The following is an 8,730-nucleotide window of genomic DNA, read 5'->3' on the forward strand; positions in this document are numbered from 1 at the left end:
CAAGTACAAGTGTGGACCTTTGATGGGAACAAACATGCGTTCATAGTGATGAAAGATATGGCAGTTCTTATGAGCAGAGATTCAGTAGGTGGGTAGAAATGAAAGTTCTCTTTGATTACCTCATTGTTCTAAATGAAATAGTAGGCAAAACAAACAGCTGAGTGTGAAAATGGGGGAGGAATTCTTGGAAAGAGGCAAATTCTGAATTAGGTTGTGCATCTGAAATTTGCCTTCCTATGGTTTATATCCTGATTCCATATTCTAGCAAAGTGTTATCATTTCCTACACTCTAAATGGACAACTAAATGTGATGTTTCAAACAATGCCCTATGAAAGAAGGTCTGAGGGAATAAGGGACAAGAATCTGTTTCCAGAAATCTGCCGAAAAGAAGAATGTCCCCCTTTAAATTCCTGAGTGATCTCCTGGACTGCACTGAACATGGGGAATGACCTATTTGGTTACCCTCCTACGTTACAGAGTGGAGGATTTTAAGACAATAATTGTCAAGAAATTATCTCAGATGTAGATTACAAGGGGTGACAGTATGACTGTGAAAACCTTGTGGATCACCCTCCCTTTATCTAGTGTATGGATGGATGAGTAGAAAAACGGGGATAAAAAACTAAACGACAAATAGGGTGGGACAGGGTGGATGGTTTGGGTGTTTTTTTTTTTACTTTTATTTTTTATTCTTATTCTGATTCTTTCTGATGTAAGGAAAATGTTCAGAAATAGATTGTGGTGATGAATGCATAACTATATGATCGTACTGTTAACAGTTGATTGTATACCATGGATGTTTGTATGGTATGTGAATATATTTCAATAAAACTGAATCAAAAAAAAAATAAAAGAAATTATCTCAGGTGTTGGTGATAGGATATCCAAAGATTTAAGAATCCCTTCTCCTAAATCCCAGGGCTCCAGTAGGAGACATGGGTTCTTAAATGGGCCTGCCTGACCTCACGGTACAGTACCCCCAGATTTTTTTTTTTTTTTAAGCAAAAAGTATTTTTACCTAATTGGGGTAACTGGGAACTCTTAATTCTAACCATCTGCCCACTCCCATGCCATCCAGGAGACACAATAGCAGATTTGGATCACTTCCTAACTTCAGTTGAAGTTGCAGGTAATTATTAAGAGCTGTTCAATTTTATTTCCACAAACAATTATAATCACAAGTTAAATAATCTTGAAAGATTATTGTAAAAGGACAACAGATATTTTTAAAAGTCACTATATGCCCATGATTTACATTTGCATCCCATCTAATAATAACACAAGCTTGATCCTGGCTTTTTTGGTCAGTAAAAAGATTAATGCAGGCTGTTCATACACTGATCTAGAAGTCTATTAAAAGGAATCTTCCTATTCTGATTGCTTTCTTTGGCTGAGAACTGCTGGGTCTTCCGTGAGTTTTGTTAATAAACATAGTCTAGTTTGGAATTTTTTCATTTAATAAGTAAACAAACAGAAGTTTGTAAATTTCTAGGAAGGAGACCTTATCCCCCAGTCAGGGCCAGGTTTCAACGTGTGGGGAAGAATATCATATTTTGTTTGACCTTCCTTTAGGAATGACACCAATTCTAAATTATCTCTTTGCAGCAGGTCCTGTGATTACCTCTCTTTTGCAGTTAAGGAAACAGAGGCATTGAGCTGTCAAGCCATTTGCCCAGGGGTCACCCTTGATAGCCTCTGTTCCCAATTCCCAGATTCACTGCTGCATTACCACCTTTCAGGGGGCATCAAGGACAGAAGAAGAATGCTGTCTGGGCAGAGCTGTTCAGAGCTGAAATATGATTTCAGAAATATAAACATTAATTGGGGAAGAAACTAGAATCAATGGAACAGGTATTTGTTTTAAATAACCACAATTGGAAGCAAATATCCCAAGCAGTGTTTGAGTTTTATAATATAAAACGGATGTGTTTCTAAGCCAAAACTTTGAAAAGATGTCATTGATTAGAAAAAAAGCAACATAGAAAAGGCATAAATCGAACACATGCTTGCCTGCAGTATAATGTCAAAAGATTATATTATGTCATTTTATATCTTTTATACTTTTAATTATCAAATTAGTAGCATCTAGTTGGACTTTAGAATCTAAACATGGTAATTAAAAATTTTATTGACTAGATGTTAGAACTCTAATATTTTAATAATCAGATGCTATTATTCCTGTTACAAGTTTTAATTGGTAAGGTGCTAGTAAAAACAATAGAAAATAATAGATATTATTTCTAGATAAATTGGCATCTAAAATTAATGTGACACATAAAGAGCAGTGGTGAGAACCAAGAATTCTACTGTAATAATAAATCATCAAAATGTTAAGACTCTAAAAAACTACAATAAAATTCCTTTATAGAAACTCTAAAGAAAAATTAACTTCAAAAACATTTTTATTTCATGTATTGGCTTTAACTTTTAGATTTGGAAACTTTGCTTTAAAAAATGATGATGATTTTAGCATATATATTCACAATGAAATGCAGCCACAAACTCTTAGGGGGAAAAATATAAAACACACTCTGATAAACTCAGAGAGCGTATGAAAAATTTTGCAAGAAGGGTCAAGAAGCATGATAGGTTACACACCAGACTAAGGTGTAAGCTTCCAAAGAGAATTCTCCAGAGTCTTTGAATAAGTGATCACATTCCCCCTAGAAGCCTGGATAACCTGAGCCTTTGGAGTAAATTCCAATACTCATATTTCATCAGTTTTCATTATTTTGTTTTACAATTTCTTTTTAATTTAGGGCTCCCTGGTGTTTATTTCAAAATACTGGTCACGCTGAAAACCTGGCTTTCATTTTTGTGTAAAACACGTACAAAATCCTAGTTGGAGCAAAAAATAAAACAAAACATGTGCCCCTGAGTCAAGACGGAAAAGTAACCGAGCGGGTGGAGGTGAGAGGCGGGCAGGTGTTTCCAGTAGAAACTCCGGCTTCTGCGGGCCGGGCCGAGGCGCTCCCCACCGGCTGCTGCGCCCCGCGCGAGGGCTGGACTGAGGAAGCACCGGCGGCCCTCCGGGGCCAGAGCTCAAGAGAAGGCTGCACCGCGGAGCCGCCCCGAGTCCAGGCGGAGGACGCCCCCGGCCCCGCGCGAATGAGGCAGCAAGGCCAGGAGGACGCCCGCGCCACCCGGAAGCGCCGCCGGAAGTGCCTTCCCCCCTCCCTGCCCGCGCCGCACGCACCTGTGCCCGCCGCACAGTCCTCTCTGCGGTCGGGAACCGGGCCCGGCGGTGCTGGCTGGGCGGAAGGCGGAGGGCGGAGAGCAGTCCCGGAGGCCGCGGGTAGCGAGTCCGGCGCCGGGGTCGCCTCCTTCTGAACCCAGATAGCGGAGGCGCGGGGGAGGAGCCCGTGGCCACTGCTCCTGCCCACTTCCGCCTCTTTTCCGCGAGGGGTTCAGCCCTCCCGGGGGCGGGCGCTTAGCGCACCCCTTTGCAAAGGAAGAAAAACTGCGCCCCCCTGGACGCCTTGGCCCGCGCCGGACACTGTTTGCTCGAATGCAGCCTCCCCTTGAGGGCCGAGCTCTCTCCCCTCCCCAGACCACCGCGCCGGTCCCCACGAGGGGCTCCGCGCGCCCTCTCCACCTCCCAGCGCCTTCCCCATCCCCATCCCCGGTCCCTCCTGCTCCCCACAGCCACCCACCTCGCCCCCCACGTCCCCACAAAACCCCTGTTTTGTGCCCCCTTTTATGCATAACTTTGAACGCAGAGGTCTTGCGGTAAACTAATCACCTCTACTTTTACAGTCGCGTTTTCCTAACCTCGCTTTTATCCACGTTCCTTTTGCTTAGCAAAAATCCCAAACCCTTAGTCTACTTAACCGTTCTGAGTTGCCTTCGGGTAAAAATCACTATCTTCTGAGAATGCCCACCAGTCAACATTGTACTCAGCTGCACTTTCTATGGCGTGTATGATGAAAATAAATTGAGATTCTCCAAAATAAATTCTTACAACACACCCCTTTCTGTGTTGCCCTCACCTTGAGCATTTACTCCTTTAAAGGGAGACTCACATAGAATTTAATTACCAAATTCCCCGCCAAGGTAATGAGCAGGATTTAAAACGGGTACACTCCAAGATTAGGTGAAACTAGCAAAGATCATTTTATTAATAAAAAGCTATATTGTATTTAGATCAGTTTTGGGAAAGGGCAGGCTAACAACACTTAACCTCTCAGTTCCCAAGTATTTGAAACTAGTAAAGAATTCCCTTCTATGCCACCACTTTCACTCCCATTTAATTATGGTTTGCAAATAATGCCAATATTTGCTTTATGTAACCAGAATATAATATGTAAACCTGTCATGTCGGGTGATAGTAGGTTACTCTCTTAATAAGATTTGGATACAAAAGAAACTTTGTCTCTTCGGTATTTAAAAGAAGCTCAGAGCACGTTGAGATTAAAGTTTTCAGGGAAGGTCACGCTGAGCTGTTCACTCTGCTTTCCCAGCACGCAGCACATAAAGCCTTAGATAGAAACGAGTGTGGCCTGAGTACAAGGCCTCACTAATCGTCAGCTCCAAGAGGAAGACGACAGCCGGTAGTGATTTATTCTTTAAGGTCAGGATGTAGGATAACATAGCTAGCCTCTTTCTGTATTTCCATCTAACATGCTCCTCCACCTGCACCTCCAGAACTGTTCATTCTATTCCCTCATCAATAAAAGCTGAGGGATAGAAACTCAGAGACTGCTGATCTTTGGTAAAGTTAAAACTAAACAGCAAAGAGAGGTGCTCTCTTGCCGGTCACTGTTGCAGGAATGACATAAAAAAAGAAATGATTGCCTCCTCCTGATTCCCTTCCCCTCAAACTAGGATTGTACAATCTAAAAGGAACTTCTGAAGGAGAAAAAACACTACACGTCTCAAAGTTACTGTTATTCATCACAACAGGTACAGCATTACAATCAGGCAAGAGCTCAAGTTCTTCACAATTGTCTCCACTCCTTTTTCCAGCTTCTCCCACCAATTCCACCAGGCGTCATCCTATTCTTCAGCTATAGCCAAACTACCCAGTAATCTTCCCACAAGCCACACATTTTCCAGTCTCTGTGTCCTTTTTGTGCTGTTTCTTGTGCCTAGAATGCCCTGCTCTTTGCCACCTGTCAAAAACCAAGTCATCTTGTTTGATCTACTTCCCTTTAGAAATTATTCTGCACATCCTTCTCCCGCAAAGCAGTATTCATTCATACGCCTTCAAGCCTTTGTGGAAGAGGAGGAGTTTAAATGAACACAAAGCCCCTCGCTTCTGTAGTTCAATATACCAATCTTGGTACAATGTATTATTGGTGCTTGGCCAGTGACTGTGATATGTCCATACAACTGTGACTAACTTCAACTCAAGGATGGCAGCCCTTATCCTTGTCCCCCCAGGGCCTGGAACAGTGCTCATCCTCTGTAATAGATAAATATTTGAAAGACTTTCTTTGAAAGATACATTATGCTCAAGAGAAAATGGGAAATTTCTAGTCCTTCATATAGTAATAGTGTGAGAAGTATGTGTCAAGGTTTTTTGTTTTTGTTTTGCTTTGTTAGTTTGTTTTTCTCTTGGCATTTATCTGAGTGGTTTTATTTCCAGAAAGCCACTGAGTGGCAGTTTTTGCCCTGTAACAGTTACCAGTACACTGTATCATTAACTACATGGTCTAACGGCACCTATAGTCAAATCCTTTTCACCTTGCCCAGTGAATAAACCATTATGGGAAATGAAGTGTTTAGTTAAATGGCAATCAAGCTTTCTGTCCCCATCTCCTTGGAAAAATATCCTTGTCCTTTTGTTAGAAATTTGATCTGGATTTTACTTTAAAGCTTAGGTATTAGTGATGCTGGTCAGATATTATAATTTATGTTCCAAGGCTGCTTTATTTTTGCTCTTCAAATTTTCTAATTTGTAATCCCCATTTCTTCATTTATAAAATGAGGATTGAGCTCTAAATGTAATTAGTGTCACCATGTAATATCCAAATCCCACCTCGAAACAGCAAAATTGACCTTCCAGGCTGGATTAGGGAAATATTCTATTGCAAAATAGCTGCAGAGATTATTTTTAAATTAAGAACAAACTGAGAGAGAGAGAGAGAGATAAGGAGAATTAAAAGAAAGAAAACTTAACTCCACAGCCTGGTTGTACAGGTGGAGCAGTCGTGGAGGTAGGGAGGAGCCACCCAGTTGTTCTTTCAGTGAATTATCTTAGTCTATCTTCCTGAGAATCCAATGAGGTTGTGATGGTTTGGGGCTTTATGGATCCCAGAAGATCATGTTCTTAAAGCTAATCCATTCCTATGGGTGTAAACCTATAAGGGTGGGACTTTTTGATTAAGTTATTTCAGTTGGTGCATGCCCCAGGTGGGTCTTAATCCTCTTATTGAGGTCTTTTATAAGAGAATGAAATTCAGAGAAAGAAACAGAGGGAAAGACACAGGTCAGAGAGAAAGCCACAGACACAGCTTCCAGAAGCAGAAAGCAACAAAGCCTGGAAGAGCAGGGAGAGCCCAGCAGACGCCGCCATGTGCCTTGCCATCTGACAGAAGAGAAGCCAACCCAGTTCTTGTGTATTGCATTTCAGCAGCTTTAGCAAACTAGAACAGAGGTAAATAATACTTTTATCTCAATTTTACGGTTGAGGAGACCAGGTTTGGAAGGTGACGAACCTTGCCCCAGGTCATGTGGTTGGTTGATTTTAGAAGCAATATTTAATCTTGGCTTTGTCTGAGCTCCATCTCTTTTACTGACTCCCCATGAGTCTACTCTGGGCTGCCAGGCCTTGCTGTTGATAGACCTCTTGAAGGAGACTCTTCATATACCTTCCTTAAGCACACTGCACAGTATTGTCAAGTCTGAATCTCCCACTTCCATTATGCATGGTTCAGTCTTCATTGCTCCTCTTAGAGGAGGGACTGACTCCTCAGACCTGAGCTCTTAACCCACGGAAGGATTCCCCAAAAGTGTTAACTGCTGTCTTTCAGCCACAGGTATAAAATTATGGGGTGTCTATCATCTTCAAGTTAGCTCTACAGTTGGGGAGAAGCAGGAAAATACTATGTCTAAAGTAAACATCTTTTTTTTTTTTTTTTAATTTGGGGGGCTCTAGAACACAAGAAAATTAGAAAAAATGTCTGAAAAGACAACTATGATTAAATTGAATTTCCAAGGGAAAAATGCTTTCTTTGGAAAAGGCATAAGGATACACTTATTAAATATTTTCATAAGACTAAGTGATTAGTGCAGTAAATTATTAATCACTTAAATACAATAAAATGGTTGACTCACTATTTCTGAGCTGAATGGATCAAAAATGCTATTTTAGAAAAATATGTACAAAAGAAAAATTAGCAATAATATTTATATACCACAACTTAGTAATTCAGTGTTGAATCAATTTATTAAAAATTCAACTACTTCATTAAGATATAGTATACTTATTAGAAACTTTACATTTTGTTAGACAATTTAAATTTTTATTCAATGAAGAAACATACATTTGCAGAAAGGCATATATTTTTGCTACATTGATACCAACCTTGCTTAGTGGTTTGCAGCAGGTCTTTTGTGAGGTTTTAAGATAGGAATGAAGTTATAAAGATTCAGAAGTTGCATAAGATTGTGTAAGTGAGATTCTTACACTGATTTTTGATAATAAAGCAGCCTCAGAGACACTCTAAAATGAAACACAACAAATTCAGAGTAAAGAGTAATTTTGCCTCTTCCTCCTGCAGTTTTTCTTCATTTGAGAGAAAACATTCAGGGACATCTTTGACAGAATATAGATCAACTTCACAAGCCAAGGTTAGTTTCCTTGTTTGGGGCAGATTAAAAATAAAGTTTAACATCTGCTAGTTAGACAAAATATTGTAACAAGACAGGTATATAAAAAGTAGTTACAATAATTGGATAACTTAAATTATATATAATAACTAGAATAAAAGATTTAACTTTTGACTTGGGTGGAAAGTTGATTTATACATGATATTCTGCTGGAGAAAAAATTAGGCTAGCAGTTTTCCAGACCTATTATCCACAGATAATACAATACAAAGAAAAGTCATTCTTCCCTTAGAAGCTGATCTCTTTTAAGAAATTTCTTGATAGCTAGAAAGAACCTCTTGATAAGAAAATCTATAGAGAGGATCATTCTGTGCTGCTCTAGGACATGCTAGTTAACCAACCATTGTTACCACTGTTTCCATTTTATTAAAATTGCATTCCTAGCATTATAATCAAGACATATTTAGACTGTCGTTCAAAGAACTGAATAACTGTAATTCACCATTGTAATGATGTTAGAGGAAAAGTTGTCTCATAAAACAAGTGACCAACCCATATATCTTGTAATCCAAAATAATTTTAGTTTGATTATTTGGAACTGGGAACATATTTTACAATAAACATTAGGCAATAATGGTGGTTAGTTTCCTAAGGGAGCCCAGAAAATTCTTTATAATCTATATGATAACATACATTATGGTTTTCAGTTGAATTCTAACTCAGACCCCTGATGTCATCATGTCTGTTGCTTCCACTTAAAAAAAAAAGAAGGTGGTCTTGTTTCCAGCAGCTATTGCAGCTGGTAGCTATCCTGTGTTATAAAAAGAGGAACCCTGTCCTCCAGCCATGGCACCTGCTTACCAGCTAATGAAAGCAGAATTCCTCTGACCCCCAGCCAGAGCCTCTGACAGGTTTCCCACCAGAAAAGAACTATCCATTTAGCCACAGGGCTCTTT

General features: G+C 39.9%; 1 protein-coding gene across 12 annotated transcripts in view; it reads right to left on the reverse strand.

Annotated features, from left to right (window-relative positions):
• Positions 1–3,358, reverse strand: part of RMDN2 (regulator of microtubule dynamics 2) — an 85,697-nt gene extending 82,339 nt beyond the window's left edge. For all 12 annotated transcript variants that reach the window (XR_005212371.1, XM_037807022.1, XM_037807021.1 and 9 more), the window contains exon 1: positions 3,198–3,358. The gene's annotated coding sequence lies outside the window, so the exon portion shown is untranslated. The remainder of the gene's footprint in view (positions 1–3,197) is intronic.
• Between the last annotated feature and the right edge of the window lie 5,372 nt (positions 3,359–8,730).

Source organism: Choloepus didactylus, chromosome 17 (assembly GCF_015220235.1).
Source record: "Choloepus didactylus isolate mChoDid1 chromosome 17, mChoDid1.pri, whole genome shotgun sequence".
Taxonomy (NCBI): Eukaryota; Metazoa; Chordata; class Mammalia; order Pilosa; family Megalonychidae; genus Choloepus; species Choloepus didactylus.